The sequence below is a fragment of the Elaeis guineensis genome, chromosome 4 (genome assembly GCF_000442705.2).
Source record: "Elaeis guineensis isolate ETL-2024a chromosome 4, EG11, whole genome shotgun sequence".
NCBI classification, from domain to species: Eukaryota; Viridiplantae; Streptophyta; class Magnoliopsida; order Arecales; family Arecaceae; genus Elaeis; species Elaeis guineensis.
Window position 1 is genome coordinate 21,476,368 of NC_025996.2, and position 16,578 is coordinate 21,492,945.

Here is a 16,578-nt window from a genome sequence, read left to right on the forward strand (position 1 = left end):
CCCCGAAATATTTGGATTCTGGACCAGGCAGATTTGAGGAGGCGTGATATGTAATTTTCCTTACAGTTTGCCTTAACGTCGCTATCCTGTGGGACTAACCAGGTTCCCTCTACGTGTCACAGATTGTCCAAGATTTGATGCTAGAGGACACGAGGCATCTTGAGACACGTGGGTGCTGGCATATGTGTCCAGATATTGCGGGCGGCTCTTGCAGTGGAGGAAAACTTTTATTCTCGTCCTATGGGTTATGATATAAAATTTATTTCATGGGATAAAAAGATTGTGGTATTTCATTGAGAAAATATGTTTGAAGGGATGTCATGCCATTAGTTTATTATCCAGAATGATGGATAGATGTGAATAAAATTGTCCTTAAAGCAAAAATTGGAGAAAGTTATAACTAATATGAAACTTTTATTTTATGAAAACATGAACAACCAGCATACGTGACCTCCCCCCTGCCCACCTGCCTTCCTAATGACGGACAACCGCATGCTACCCCAAACGGTAGTCTTTTTAAAATTTTTAGTAGTACCAAATTAGCATTCCAATTGTGGAAAAAAAAAAAGTATGCATGATTATTTTCATAACAACATGCAATTATCCTAATTACAACACTCTTCAACTGCTCATCTTTTCTCGGCTACTCTTCTATCCCTAACCCCTCAACTCCCTGTTCTTAGGCTTGATTTTTTTCCTTGGCTCCAACATTGCCCTTTTTCCAATTATTGTAGAATGGCAAGGCAGGAGGATCATCATTATCATGTGCTCCAAAAATGGATGGCCGTTCTCTCTGAATAATATTTAACAACCAAAATACCACCAATATAAACATATTTGAGGGGAATGGTAGAAAGATTTATATCATGGGATGAGAGGATATCACTTAGGACGTGACAAACCAATGTGGGGGCTGCTAGAATGATATTTGGTAGAATAAATGGAGATAAGAAAATTTTCTATTTATTTTACGACCAAACATTGCTTTGAAGTACACCCAATTTATCACATATATGATTAGCAGATAGAATATTGTTTGTGCACATGTACATAGATCCCTCAATTTTTGTAAAAACTTCTTCGATCTCTTGGAGCATCTCCGTGAATAGATAGAATTGAAAAATTACATAAATCATTCATATTTTAGCACTATATTTATGTATATATATTATTTATAGAATTTATCTATTACTTAAGCAACCAAGTGTCAGACTTTGTCTGATGCCACCTTTATAAGCATGGTATATAGGACTTTTTTTTTTTTTTTTGCATCACTAGAATGAATTAGTAGAAGAGTAGGATTTGGTCAGATATTCTATAAGATTAAGCTAAAAATCCTATAAACTTATAGATTGAGCTGTTTATTTAAGCATGATCATGTATCAACCAAATATCACCTAATCTAAATCTTGTGGGAAGAAAAAAATCTCTATAGATCTTCTCCTTTCTTTTTTTTTAACCCAAAAGACTAGAATTTAAGTTAGATTTGTGCAATCTCATGGATGGATCAATAAATCTGATTTCTATAGAATTTTCAGCCTAATCTTATAAAAACATCGAAACAAGCCCTAACAGGCACCAAACTATCACCAACATCATTGAAATTAGTATGAGCAATGTTTGTACACACTGGAATGGGTCAAAGGCATGTCCTATTATCACTTGAAACTTCTAGTTCTTTATTGATGGCGGGCTTAATTTGAATCTTCTAGTTTGATCCTTACTGGCATTGCTTGGGACAATAGCATGCAGAACGACAAATTAAACTTCACGTAGATTAGCTTTCCAATATACTAGATATATGTACACGTAGATGAAAACCCACTCATCAACTGATCACAGATACACCAGTGCCAATGCACTATCCCTCCCCATCAGAAACTCCTCTTCCTTCTCCAGCAAAACCTAACTACATGGTCGAGCAATGAGAGAAAACTACTACTAAAAGGCATCATGAGAGTGATCGCGTTGTCCTCTCCCTTCTTCCCCCAGCTGTGGCTGGTGAGATTGTAAGAACCCCTCCTTCCCCTTCTGTTTGTTTCTTGGAATTACCATCATCCACTTCTGCGCTTCCAAGTGTGGGACCACCTTAAAAGAATAAGCATGTATTAGAACAAAGTAGCAGGTAACAGAGAGCAGCAAAGAGAATAAAATGAAACCTTCCCAAAGTTGCGGACTAGCCCATTACATCGACAACTCGGCCTTTCATGCTTACCACCAACCTACCGGCGTTAGAAAGAGTAGGAAACAATTCACAACCACCCACAAAAATTATGTCACAGTAAGTGCGTATTGCTGGCCTCAAGCCAGTCTGATTCAAGTCAGACTATATCTGGATCCAAAGAATTTCAAGCTAGATTTAGATTTAAATATAGAACCATTTATTTTTTTGAGCCGGACTCGGATAATATTGTTATCCCCGAGCCCAAAAGAGGTTCAAAATGGAGTCCAAACTCATTCCTGAATAAATCTCAAACCCTTTATCATCCTTCCTTAAATCTTTGGGCTCAGAATTATTGAATATTGGGATTTTTCAGCTTTGTAGAATCTTTTGAAGGCATACTAAATGGATGCGATTCAAGACATGTTAAAATAATGAGAATCTTAATTATTTATAAGAAAGCCGTTTGTGATTTAATGAGCTACAGTCCACTTCATAAATTTGGGCTGCCCCAATTGGGTTCGAGTCAGGCCCCAACTTAGACCGAGATTTTCCAAAAATATTCAGACCTCAACACCATCCAAAGACCAAAAAAAATTTGGGCCGGGCTCCAACATAGGTGTGGCCCGCCGGCCCATTTCCAACCCTATAGCTGACTAGGGGCTGGAGAGAGTATTTTACTGACAATTATTTTCGCCGTCACCAAGGAAGGGCTAGATAAACAGGGAAAAAGCAAATATTTGAGGGATGGAAGTTATTTCTGATTTTGGTCATGCATAAGCCTTATTGTTTGTTGATATTTGTATGGTGGTGAGGATATTTTGCTCCATTTGGACGTCGGCATCTTGGTTGAACCATAGACCTTATGTTCTATATTTTGTCTTATCTGTCTCAATGATTGTGATTTATCACAAACAATATTACAATCCATAAAAATCCAATTGAACAAAGCTTAGGTTTGAGAAGAAAGACAACCAGCAATCTATGTACTGCCGGTTGAAATGCATATGTAACTTAAATTTTGGCAGTTCTTACTGAAAGCAATAAACAATCTAATGACATTGCCACCAGTTCGCATGCACCTTAATAATCTTATGTTTTAACTTCTCTTCTTTTACACATGTGATAGCTTCGCTTACACCCTATCACATGTGAAGCAGAAAAGGTGGATATCATCATAAAATTGCAATCCTGAGATGGGCACGTTGAGAATAAAAAAGCATCCAGGATAAGACAAACAAAATAGGAAAAATCACTTCAAAAAGTTTAGGCAAAAGGATCTCTTACGTCTAGGTGTTGCATTGGTTTTATCGGTTACAAGGTCATAACAGGAGGAGGTGGTACATGAAGGCTTCTCCTAAGCACCTGCAACGCCTGAGCAAGAGGAAGTAAATAATAGGCACGTGAATCTTGGCTTGAGAAATCAATATTTTGGAGAGTTAAAATCCCATGGACTTCAATTGCTTTGTAATTATGATGTTGGTAGAGCAGCGCTCCCTCCAAGTGCGATGAGGGCCGCTGCCCTAGCTATGGAACTTTTTTTTTAATGGCTTTGTAATTGGTGCACTTGATATGTGCCATTATTTTGATGAAGTACTTAAAGCGCTATTTTCTCCCTTCCAACCAAAAAAAAGGGGGGATAAAAAAAACTATTGAAGCACCAACAACTTGGAAACTTAATCGAATGTAGGTTTCTCTCATGGCCTGACAGCAAGCAGTCCCTTCCCATATTTCATATATGGGAAAGAATCAACTCCTAGACCAGACGGTCTGTTTAGCACCGGAACCATATTCGAAGTATGGCTTCGGTTCAGTTCTTTTTAGGATTTAGAAATAAGTGAGGAAGACTGGAAGATGACGTTCAATGCACTTAGGAGAATAATCTAAAAGAGGAGAAGAGGTTAAGACACCTCCCATCATCTTTACGTACTATCTCGTGTAGCATGCTCTCTCCCTCCTCTTTTTCTTTTCTTTTTTTTGGATAATGTGAGGCCAATAAGCAAATTATCTCTATTTGATAATAAAACAATATTTGCTTGCTGCACCCTAGCATAATTTAAGAGCCCTCTCAGATGTTCTTAGGGTGGCACTTCCTTAAGCAGAATACCGTAGAATAGGTAGCATACTGTATTAAGAAAAGAAACAGAAAATTAGTTTTGCTTCTCTACTTGGATATTTTTTGTCCGTCCTCGTAAAGCCATGGGCCCATCAGACGCACTACACCCAGATCCCAGTTTTCGGTTAGGTGGTGAAGCAGTTTCTATTTTCTAATACATACCAATGCGTCCCTCTAAACGTCTTGAAGACGTCTATTTCAGCACCTTGGCCTTCTCTTTCAAAGCAGATGCAGTCTCATCACTGCCGTCCGTTCTTATCCGGAATTTCTTTTATTTCTTATCCGGAATGTTTTCAAAATGCAGAAGGATAAGGGAAGAGGAGCAGGGATGCAACACAAACCTGATCCTGCGATGCATCGTACCGCGGCAGGGGTCGTTTCGCCTTCTTCCTGTCGTGAGTTGTGGCTGCCAGGTCCCCAGATTCTGATACAAGGGAACAGCATACCCCAAACTAGATAAGGCAAAAGGTTCCTTCCAATATAATATTAAAATATCAAAAAAGATGACTACGACTGGCCTTTGCTTTCTTTTCTTTTTTTTTTTTTTTCCCGATCGATTTCTAATTATACACACTCTCTCTCAGTCTCTCTCTAACTATACAGCGGGTGAGGTACGTTAAAAACTAAGGGCATATATCAAATCAGTAGCATAGTTTTTTGGATTCGTATCGCGATCCTACCGCAATTCACTTCCCAAATCCGAACAACTCCCATTTTACCCCTAAAGCGCGGGTGGTATCACCTTCCTTTTCCTATTAAAAAAATAAAAACTTTTCCTAAAAGCGAAAGCCTGGCAACGTACGCAAAAATATCTGAGGCTGTTTTCGTAATTATCCTTACTTTCCTTGTTCGGATCGATCACCGCTGTCCACCGGAGGGATAGCGACGCGACCCAGTAAAGTATCCCGTCACTCCCCCCTGTCCTCAACGCAGTACGAAAGCACCACACTCTAGACGGAGGAGGAGGAAGCGGTGATGGGATCCATTCGAAGCCATCAAAGGTCACAAAACTCAAAAAGAGAGTTGGGGTGGGATCCGAGGCCCTACCTGGCTCCTTCTCCGCATCCACCGATCGCATCGGCCGGCCGGTGCCGGAGCTCCGGCGTGGGCCATGGAAGTCGCGTGTGGACTCGGTGGCGCTGTCGGGGAGGTAGCGGTCGAGCGGGAGATGGTGGCGGCGGCGGCGGCAATTACAAGCGGTAGAGCAAGACGCTTGGAAGTCGGCGCCGGCGAGCATGCGGCGGACGAATGACTCCTCCATCCAGTTGAGGAAGGAAGAGTGGCGCTCCTCCGTCCAGGGACCGCCATCGCCAGAGCCGTCGTCCATCATCGCCTGGAGGTCCATCGATCCGACGATGGAGAACTGCGGAACTCGGGAAGGTCTCAACGTTGGCGGTACTGATAATTATGACGAGCCGATGGTGTCCAGTGGGAGGAAAAAATCTGGGATTCTTTCGCCACGTGTCCTGCAGATTTTTTTTATTCCGCCCATTGTAACATGGGGCCAAAGTTTTGCCGCTTGACCTGATGAACGACCGCGTATCTGTTTGATACGCGGGGCAAATAGGTTCACAACCATTTTGGACCCTGACTATGTGACCCTTCATTTAGTAGGTCTGGGCCAGAATGAATCTCACTTGGGTTGGATTGAGTATTCTTTTGGGTCGCTTTGGGTCAGGCGCAGGTCTATGTTTCCAAAGGCTAAGACTCTGATTTCCTTATCATGGCAAGATCCAATTCCTTCAGATCCTCATCTAATATGATGCAAAGAGAGATCCTAATTGGGGCCCACAGCCAACCGAGGGGGTTTGAGTTGCATCTTTGGTGCCGAAGAGTGATTGATCTTCTTAGGACCTCGACCATTCGATCGCATTTCGCAGTTGATGTCATGCTTTGAAAGTGGTGCGATCTAACAATTGAGGTTGCAAAAAAAAGGCCAATCATTCTTTCATGTCAAAGGTATACAACCTGAACCCATCCAAAAGACAATTATGTGTGGGTGAACTTTTGGGCCCCCTAATTAGAAGCCATCATGTCCCTATATCTCTTGTATTGTGGCTATAATTGCATGTCTCAGAACCGATTTGCAAATTAAATGTATCACACACGCTGAGGTTTAGCTTTCATTTTATGGCTATGAAAACCAGCTTACTGTGGCCCAAAATTGATTTGCTTTCGACACCGAATATTGTAATCCCTACAAGGACATCACTCGGTTTGTCATTAAGATGTTGTGTGCTCCCCAAGAAAGGAATTTAAGATGGTGTCCCATGGCTCAGAAAAACTGATGTTTATGTTCCTTGGTGCCTTGAGTTTTTTTTATTTTCAGGCATCTTTCCGGGAGATCCGAGCCTAATCATCTAGCCATTCTGAGTAACAAAGTCGTCACCAAGGGACATAGGCACGCTACTCATCTGTGCAACCTGAACTTGATCACACAGTTGATAGATCAAGCTCCTCTGGCCAATCATATGGTTTTTTGCCTTTCCAAAAGTTTGGATGCCTGAAATGTTACCAACCACAAGCTACGACCCAAAACTCACAGAGATTGGAATGTTGAGATGCCGCGTTTCCATTACAAGTCGTTCTTGATCCACGCACTGCTGGTTTGGACTCTGAAAGGTAGAAAAGAAAGGCCCAAGCCCATCTTTCGACAGTAGTTCTGACACTACTGCAACAAAAATTCACAAACCAAAATTCTGGAATTGATTTTCTTCTTCTTTTAACTTTTCCTTATGTCGAGGAATAATAATCTCGTATCAAATAGGTTAAGAGCTATTGTGGTTTTTATATACTCTTGGGTTCATCCCTCTAAATATCTCGATCTTTAAATAGGATGTTAACATGGCATTACATGCTTTTACACGTGAGAATGGGGTGCTGAGAAATAATAGTTCTATATCAGATATGTTAAAAATTCTTGTAGGCTTATATTCTTTTGAGCTCATCCATCTAAATATCTGAATTTTTAAATATAAAATTAATATTTTAAAATTAAATTACCTTGATAAATTGACAAGCCTTTTATCCATCATCTTCATAAAAACAGTGGTTCTATCTCTTAGGCTTTACACATGAGAATGGGTGTTGAGGAATAATGGTCCTATATCAAATAAGTTAAAAAACTCTTATGATACTTATATACTCTTTGACTCATCTATCTAAACATCTAAATTTTCACTTTAGAATTGGATTGCCTTGATAACTTGTCTAGCCTTTTGTCCATCATCTTTGTAAAGGCAGTGGATTCCATCTCCTAAGCTAGATAGGTTGTTAAAACCTTACTTAGGCTCTACACGTGAAAAGGAATGTTGAGGAATAATGGTCCTAGATCGGATAGATTAAGAATCTTATGGTGCTTATGTACTCTTGGACTCATTTATCTAAATATTTGTGTTTTCAGAAAGGACGTTAACACCTTATATTTGAATTGACTTTGACAAGTCCATTCACGTCTTCGTAAAGACAATATTGTGCAAACTAGATTGCCCTCCTAGCTGCACAAAAAGATGAAAAAAATACTAAGTGGATATATCAATCACAGTAGACCATCTATTCTCTAACTGCATCCTCTTCTCTTCTATTTGGAAAGTTACCTGCTTTGCGAACTTCTTCGTATGAGTTGGAGAATGAGAAAGTTTTCAAGATGAACACAATTTGTGATACATATGCTACTTGCTATAACAGCTTGGTCATGCTGGAAGGAAAGGAACGCGTGAATTTTTCTTCGGAAGAGCTCTTCGGCGACATTGGTTGCAGTTGAAGGACTTCAACACTTCAACGACTGGTCAGCCATTTGCTACTCCAACACATTACCTTCCTTTGCTAGATTCTGATCAAAGATTGGAAACCTTCCAAATCTGCCATCAACTAACTCATGAAGGAATTCAGATTCTTCATCTCTGGCTCGAATTCATTTGTTGAACAACACAGAAAAACATAGAAGTGAAAGACATTCAGCAGTGTTTTTATTAAGTCGGTGACTAGTTAGCTACTTGCTATCTCTAAAACTTCTTTGTAACAACCTCATTATTGTCTCCCTTCTTTTACGATTAGTGTTTTATCTGATGATTAGTAATTTATCCTTGCTAACCAGCACTGTAAATTTTACTTTCTTATTTAATAAAAAACGGGTGGCAGCTTTGTTGCCTCCTTAATTATCAAAAAAAAATCCTAGCAGCACTAATCGTTGCTCATCAAAGGTATTGATGCTTGATGTCACAGCCTCCTCATCAATCGTGCAGATCTCATCATTGGAGTATTACTCGAAAGGGAGAGAGAGCCCAATAGCTTAGTTGTATGACCTACCTTGACTAATTTTTTGCGCACCACGTATAGTGTAGCAAATTTGACGTGGAGGGCACCATCCAATTATATTGGACCATATAACATAATTAATAATGAAATAGCATTTCAGGCCGCTTAACTTTTTTCGATCAGATTTTACTGACGAATATGCCTTTTCTTCATAAAACAAAGAAAGAACAGTATTATTACTTTCTGATGCCTTATATGATTTCGTATGGATATATATGATATCATAAATAATATATATAATTTTTTATATTTTTATGATATCTTAAATAATATATATGACTTCCTAATATCTTGTATGATTTTTTATGAATATATATGACATCCTGAATAATATATATAACTTTCTAATACCTTATATAACTTCTTACGAATATATATGACATCCTAAATAATATATATGACTTCCTATGAATATATATAATATCCTGAACAAGATATACAGTTTTTTAATGTCTTATATGACTTTCTGTCACTATATGTGATATTTTTAATAATATATATGACTTTCTATGAATATATATAAGGTATCAGGAAGTCATATATATTGTTCAGGATATTATATATATTGACAGGATATATAACAGAAAGTTATATAAGATATCAGAAAGCTATATATATTATTCAGAATGTCATATATATTCACAAAAAGTCATATAAGACATTAGAAAGCCATATATAATGTTTAGAATGTCATATATATTGTTCAAAATATCATATATATTAACAAAAGTCATATAAGGCATTAGAAAGCTATTATATTATTCAAAATATTATATATATTCATAAAAAGTCATATATATTATTTAAAATATCTTATATATATTCATAAAAAATTATACAAGATATCAGAAAATCATATACATTATTCAGGATGTCATAAAAATATAGAAAGTCATATATATTATTCAGAATATCATATATATTCACAAAAATTATAGAAGGCATTAAAAATAATAATAAATTTTTTTATTCTATAAAAGAAGGATATTTTCATCACTGAAAATTAGAAGAAAAAAAATTTGAGCAGTATTTAATGTCTATCACATTATTAAATGCGCTATGTGCTTTAATGTAATTGGACGATGCACTCCACATCAATTTTATTGTACCACATGTGGTGCACAATGACTTTCTTGACCAATTTTATATCTTTTTTTTTTTTGTGAATTACCTATATTATATCTTTTGGACAAGTGTTTATAAGTGCAGCCTACAACCTTGATAAGAAGCATAGGTATATTAGGGTTAGCAGAATTTGAGGTCTATCAATTTGTTTTTTTTTTTTTGGGTATCAAAATGAAGCAGAACTTCATTAATGGGAGGAGTCCACACAAATTACATGTCTTGCGGATGCAAAACAATATAGGGATGAACCTGATACAATTTACCAATGATATTACAAAAATATGATATGTGGCAACAGAACCAAAACATATACTTAATAGCCAGTTTCTAGGAGTAATAATAGCCTGCCAACCCTTTGTTCCCAAATGGCAAAGCGGCAGATGTCTTCTCCTTGCGATAGACAACATAACTCCGAAAATTTTGATATATAGCTGAATCTTATGCCTATAGCAAGTGAAGGTTCCCTAGTTAGATAGGAAATATTTCATTATCCCCAGAAACCAAAAATCACAATATACAGTATGGTGGGTAGGTAAAACTTGGTGCATAAGGCCTTTGAAAAGAAATTCACTAATAAAAACAAGCACCCAAAGAACAAAATCTACTATAATAAGCTCTAGTAAGTAGTTAGAAAGGCCATAATACCGTTCCATTAGTCTAAGAACTATTATTGAGTCGGACATATTATAAACCTCCATAAAGATGCATGAAAACATTGATTTAGAGCCATAAGCCCCTAGTGATTATCCAAAATTGTGTACAGATCCATACAAATGGATGCATGTGCTGCTGAAATGTGTTGAAGATAGAAACTGTGTTGGTGATTGTTGCGGCTTGTTTTTCATTGACATCGAAAAATTAAGAAGCACAACGCTGGAGCAACCTGCAAAAAAATTTGGACTGGAGGATTGTGCTCCGACGAAGATCCTCCAACGCTCAAGTAAGAACATACAAACAAAGAAGTAGAGTTTTAGCTCTCTGAGATGGATTACTCACCTGGATCCTCGAGATTTGAGTATTTATGGAGAAGACGACTGTATAACCATTTTTGATAGACAGATTGGCCGAATCTGACACAGTTATTTGGTTGTGATTCTTAGGATCAGACAGTTACGCCTAAAATGATTCTCAGGATCAATAGTTACATCCAAATAGTATTGACAGCTATGACTAGGTAATATTGACAGCTACGGCCAGTTGGCACCTGCTCCTTGAATCTACATTCGATCAACTTGCTTCTGAGGAGAGATCAGAGATTGTAGCATGCCGACTAGGAGTTGGAACTGATAATTTTTCGATCAAAAATCGAATCAAATCTTTTTCGTCCAAAGATTCGGATCAAGAACATGCCGACGAGAGATCGGATGGAATAGCCTCTGATCAGAGGTCGGGACAGATATTTGCCGATCAGAGGTCGGACGAACCGTAACAATTAAGCCGCTTGAAGGGTGTCGATATAGATCCGATGGGTCATAATGGGCTTGAATCTTTATACATCATCAATTTATTCTAAATTATTCCTAACAGATATCCCCCTAATCCCTAGTCTGAGCTCTGATCGGGCTATGGGAGTATTTATCTTGGCATTTTGAATAGCCAGAGATGTAAAAAGCTGTTTTTAAACCAAATATTTGTGCATAATTTTTCAGATGAAAAAGTTATCGAACTAATGATGAAATTTTTGAAATCTGCATAGATGCCACTCTTCTCTACTAAGATGCATTAAATGTGGAGACCATCGGCCAGGTTGAGCTAATGATGGCTTGACGCTTGGTTCGTTTCAGAAATTCATACCGACTTGACGTCCTCTAAGAGATGTGCATCTTTCTATTTAAAGAGGCGGCTTTCTTTGTTTTATTTTTCCTTCTACTGATTCTGGTAAAAACTTTTCTCCTTTTACCATTTTTCTTACTTCAAAGCTTTCACAGACAGATTTTCTTCTTTCTTCACCATGTGAAGAGCTCTCGGAAGATAGTTTTTTTTTTTTATTTCTTACTCGAAGATAAGTCCCTCTTACCTTCTTCTTGATTTTTTTCTTCCTTTCATTTTTCCTTAGGTTTCTGTTTCTATGGCGGGTTCTGAAAATTCTATGAGCGAGAGCTCCATGCGAAAGAAAGTGAAGGATCTAAAAAATCCTAGGTCTAAAACCAATTCTTCGATCGAACCTGAAGAGATCCAAACCAAATTGACCTTGGGTGACTTAAAGTTGCTCCGAACCCAATACTATATTTCGGATAGGTTCCATCTTGAACTTCCTGATTTTAATGCTCCAATCCACAGTCTACCTCCAGGTCGATTAGCAGTGTATGAGAAAAACCTTCGGGCAGATGTTAGATTTCTTATTTTTTTCTTTATCTTTGAGCTTTTTAAGTTTTATGGAATTGCTTTCTGTATTGTATCTCCAAACTCCTTTAGATACATCATAGGATTTCTTGTACTTTGCTCTCGGACGAAAGTCCAACCGTCAATTCCCCTTTTTCGAGCTCTATTCACATTAAAAAAACACCGATGTGCCGACTGATTGTATGTTTCCTCCCAAAGGGATGTCTCTTCTCTGGTCTCTGGCACTCCTTCGTCCATTTTCATTGATGGAAGGATCGTTTCTTTTTTATTTCTTGTACTTTGATAGATGACTGGGGGCTTCCAGACTGGAGTTGGATCGAAGCTTCATCTTTAAAGCCCGTAGAGTTAAGTACTGAGAAAAAGAAAGGGCTTAGGATCTCCTGGATCGCAATACTTTTCATCTGGATGAGCTTTTACTTAATGAATCTCTTTTCTCGATAGAATTTTTTTCTAGCGACCCAGGAGTGAGTGGGGTCATTCATGCTTTTTTTCCTCCTTTTATATATATATATATATAGCTCTCTAACCCAACGTTTGTTGAACAATTATAAAAATGAAACTCTCAGTAAAGGATATTGTGAAATTGAAGGTCTCTTCTGTAGAGGAGAAAAACTCAGGCCATCGGGATCGAGAGGAAGAAAAAGCCAAAATCTATTGAACTTAGCTAAGAGCCTACCATTGTCGACCAAGTGCTTTCTTTTGAGATCGGAGTAATTTTGACGATATCTGTACTTACTCTAACCCTAACTATCGACTCTCAAGAAGAAATCATCGAGCGACCTCAGCCTTCCAAGACCTCTACTCGGATCGAATCTTCTAAGGAGGCTGACGATGATGAGGCTCTTCCCAACGATATTTCAGAGGATCTATTTTTTCAAGACTGGAAGGCTATTCAAAAAACTATCGAGAACTCTGTAAATCCAGTGGAGTTGGAGCAGATGGACAGGATGAACGTTTTCAGTCTGAAAAAACTATCTTTGACCATAAGTCACCAGGTATAGCATTTATCCTATCACCCCTCCTCCCTTTTAGTCATCATATTTCTCTAACTCAATCGATTTGAGATGCAACTGCTCCATGTTCTTATCAATCTATCGGACCGCTCGATCAGAAAGGCACAGACATGAGAGACCAAGAAGAAAGCTGAGGCAGACGTCTAGATAACTTGGATAAAAATTAAAGAACTAGAGGCTGAGATCAAGAATCTCTAGGGGACCCTCGGGCAGGTGGAGTCTGATCTTGCCCTCACTTTGGAGAGGGAGAAAGAGGTAGAGAGAAGGATCGAAGAGCGCATTCAAGATGCTAAGTGCTCTTCAGTCATGAAATTCAAGGCATCACCTATTTTCACTGGGGAGATGGCTCGAGCAGTGGAGGCATTTAAGGCATCTGAAGAATATCGCAACAGTCATGTGATTTTTAGCGAAAAAATTTTTTATCAAGCTCACAAAGAAGGTTGGGTCGACTATCGAAAGTCAATAGAGGAGGAGCATCTAGAGCCTGATCTCGTCTTCCTGGACTATGAAATAAAGAGGATGAGGAAGTTCATATTGTCTCCGAACTTTTTGTTTCTGAGGAGAAGAACGTTGCTGAGCCACTCTCCTCTTCAGCTACTGATGTAGGTCTCTCAGAGCCTCCTTGGGATACAACTCCCCAAGAGAAGATCGGAGATTGAATGCTTGTACTTTTTGCCCCTTTCTCTTTTTTTATCTCTGTAAGAAATTTTATTTAATGAAATAAAATTATGAGCTTTTTGAATTTATCGCTTTCAATTGTTTGCATAGTTGGTAAATGATGCTTGCGACGTCGGCCCGGTAGCTGCTGCTCCTTTACTGGCCACTTCTCTTTCTTCGGTGATGACGGTTAACATTAAAGCTTATATCAAGAGCTTGGAGGAGAAACTTAAATTCTTCGAAGGAGACGCCGCCAATCGAGAAGAGAGACTTCAAAAGGTTCAAAAAAAACTTGACGAGACCGCGAAAGAAGTCAATAGACTTCAACAAGAAGTTCGACGAGGAGTTGTAGCACACAGCGTCGAGAAGGCACAATTAATCGAAGAGATACAGAAAATATTCGACGTAGTAAGAAAGAAGTCCTTGGGCATGATGGCGAAATTGACTGTATATCGCCGTCAGCTTGACTCTATCCATAAAAAAATCCATGCCTTGGAGTCCCTGATCAAGTGTAGGAAATTTGGATGGGCGAGGTCCGTGCAGACATGGCAATTTCAAGATGAACTCCATAATGTCAGAGAGAAAATTTTGAAGTTGCAAAGGGCGTTGAATGGCAAGAAGATCGTCGTCGCTCGCAAGGACGTACAACAGTGAGGCATCCAAGTGATTGCTCCTATTGCCAACGTCGGCTGAAAAGAGCTTCTTTCAGTCTCCAATAATGAAAGATTTTGGTTGAGAGAGCAAAGAGAGAAAATTTGAAGTTGCAAAGGCGTTGAATGGCAAGAAGATCGTCGTCGCTCGCAAGGACGTACAACAGTGAGGCATCCAAGTGATTGCTCCCATTGCCAACGTCGGCTGAAAAGAGCTTCTTTCAGTCTCCATAATGAAAGATTTTGGTTGAGAGAGCAAGGACCAGAAGTTCGATCTCTGACAAAAGGAGAATGAGCTTCTTCTTCCCAATCTCATGAGCAGCTAATCGACAGTTCTCAGTCGACGATCCATACGACCTTTGTTGTCGGATGTCATTCCGACTACAGCTTCTGTCGGAATATAATTCAAATTTTGTATCCATAACTTGATCTGTCCGAGCTGCCTAATCTTGAGATAGACATAGAAGACGCTTTGATGCAACTACACAAAAAGTGAGGGAATACTTACATATTTTCTGAATTCATGATTCTCCACAGAGTGCGGTGCGTCGAAGAGGTGCAACCAACTGACGATGCCTCACCAGCTGAATACCTAACTTTTTCTTTTCTTCACTTTGTCTTTTCTCCATCTTGTAATGTCAGACAGAGCTGACCAGACTTGTAAACACTTCTTGTTGGAATAAACTTATAACTTTTCCAACCATGCGTTCATGTGTGTGTGTGTGTGTATATATTATTATATTTTTTTATGTTGTTATTTTCTGAATCATACTAACTCCACATGATCACCGTAAAATGTAAAAGCTTTAACATCTTGAGATCGATCAAAGATCGAGTTCAAATATAAGCCGGTCAAAGACTTTTAACATCTCAAGATCGATCAAAGGCTGAGTTTCAATATAAGCTGATAAAAAATTTAACATCTCGAGATCGATCAAAAGCCGAATTTCAATATAAGCCGATCAAAGACTTTTAACATCTCGAGGTCGATCAAAGGTCGAGTTCAGATATAAACCGATCCAAGACTTTAACATTTCGAGATCGATCAAAGGTCGAGTTTCAATATAAGTCGATCAAAGATTTTTAACATCTCGAGATTGATCAAAGTCGAGTTTCAATATAAGCCGACCAAAAATTTTTAACATCCCGAGGTGGATCAAAGGTCGAGTTTCAATATAAATCGATCAAATACTTTTAGTACCTCGAGGTCGATCAAAATTCGAGTTCAGATATAAGTCGATTAAAGACTTTTAACATCTCGAGGCCGATCAAAGTCGAGTTTCAATATAAGCTGATCAAAAGCTTTTAACATCTCGAAATCGATCAAAGATCGAATTCTAATATAAGCCAATCAAAGACTTTTAATATTTCTAAGCTGATCAAAGGTCGAGTTCAGATATAAGCCAATCAAAAGCTTTTAACATCTTGAGATCGATCAAAGATCGAGTTTCAATAAGTCGATCAAAGATTTTTAATATCTCTAGACCGATCAAAGATCGAGTTCAAATATAAGTCGATCAAAAATTTTAATATCTCGAGGTTGATCAAAGACTAAGTTTCAATATAAGTCGATCAATGACTTTTAACATCTCGAGGCCGATCAAAGATCAAGTTTAGATATAAGTCGATCAAAGACTTTTAACATCTCGAGATCAATCAAAGATCGAGTTTCAATATAAGCCGATCAAAAGTTTTTAACATCTTAAAATCGATCAAAGATCGAGTTCAGATATAAGCCGATTAAATATTTTTAACATTTTGAGGCCGATCAATGGTCGAGTTTCAATATTACTCGTACTTATATGTGGAAGGACCGATGTTGATAAATTAGAGGTTCATTCATATATATACTTCAGTAAAATTATAATATCATTGATAATACATGCAGAGGTTAGCTGAGTTTCATGATTTTTAAAGTAGAATTCCATCAAGCTATTTCAGTTTATAAGTTTCGGAGCGTACCATCTCATTCACTTGATAAAAGCCTTCCCAATTAGGCGATAGTTTTTTTCACTCCGTAGGCTATGAGATTTTGATGCGCCGTAGCACCAGATCACTAACTCGAAATTCCTTAGCCTTGACTCCAAAATTATAGTATTTGACCACCCTTTGTTGGTAGGATGCCATCCGCATGGCAGCTCGTTCCCTACTCTCCTCAACCAGATCAAGATTGGTTCGCAACCATTCAGAGTTGGT

General features: G+C 38.3%; 1 non-coding gene across 1 annotated transcript; it reads right to left on the bottom strand.

Annotated features, from left to right (window-relative positions):
- Positions 1-1,747: 1,747 nt before the first annotated feature.
- LOC105043427 (uncharacterized) lies at positions 1,748-5,722 on the bottom strand. The gene is made up of 3 exons (XR_012140729.1): positions 5,325-5,722; positions 4,615-4,701; positions 1,748-2,088 (listed from the first exon to the last, which is right to left on the bottom strand). It is a non-coding gene; the product is annotated as an uncharacterized protein (transcript).
- Positions 5,723-16,578: the final 10,856 nt, after the last annotated feature.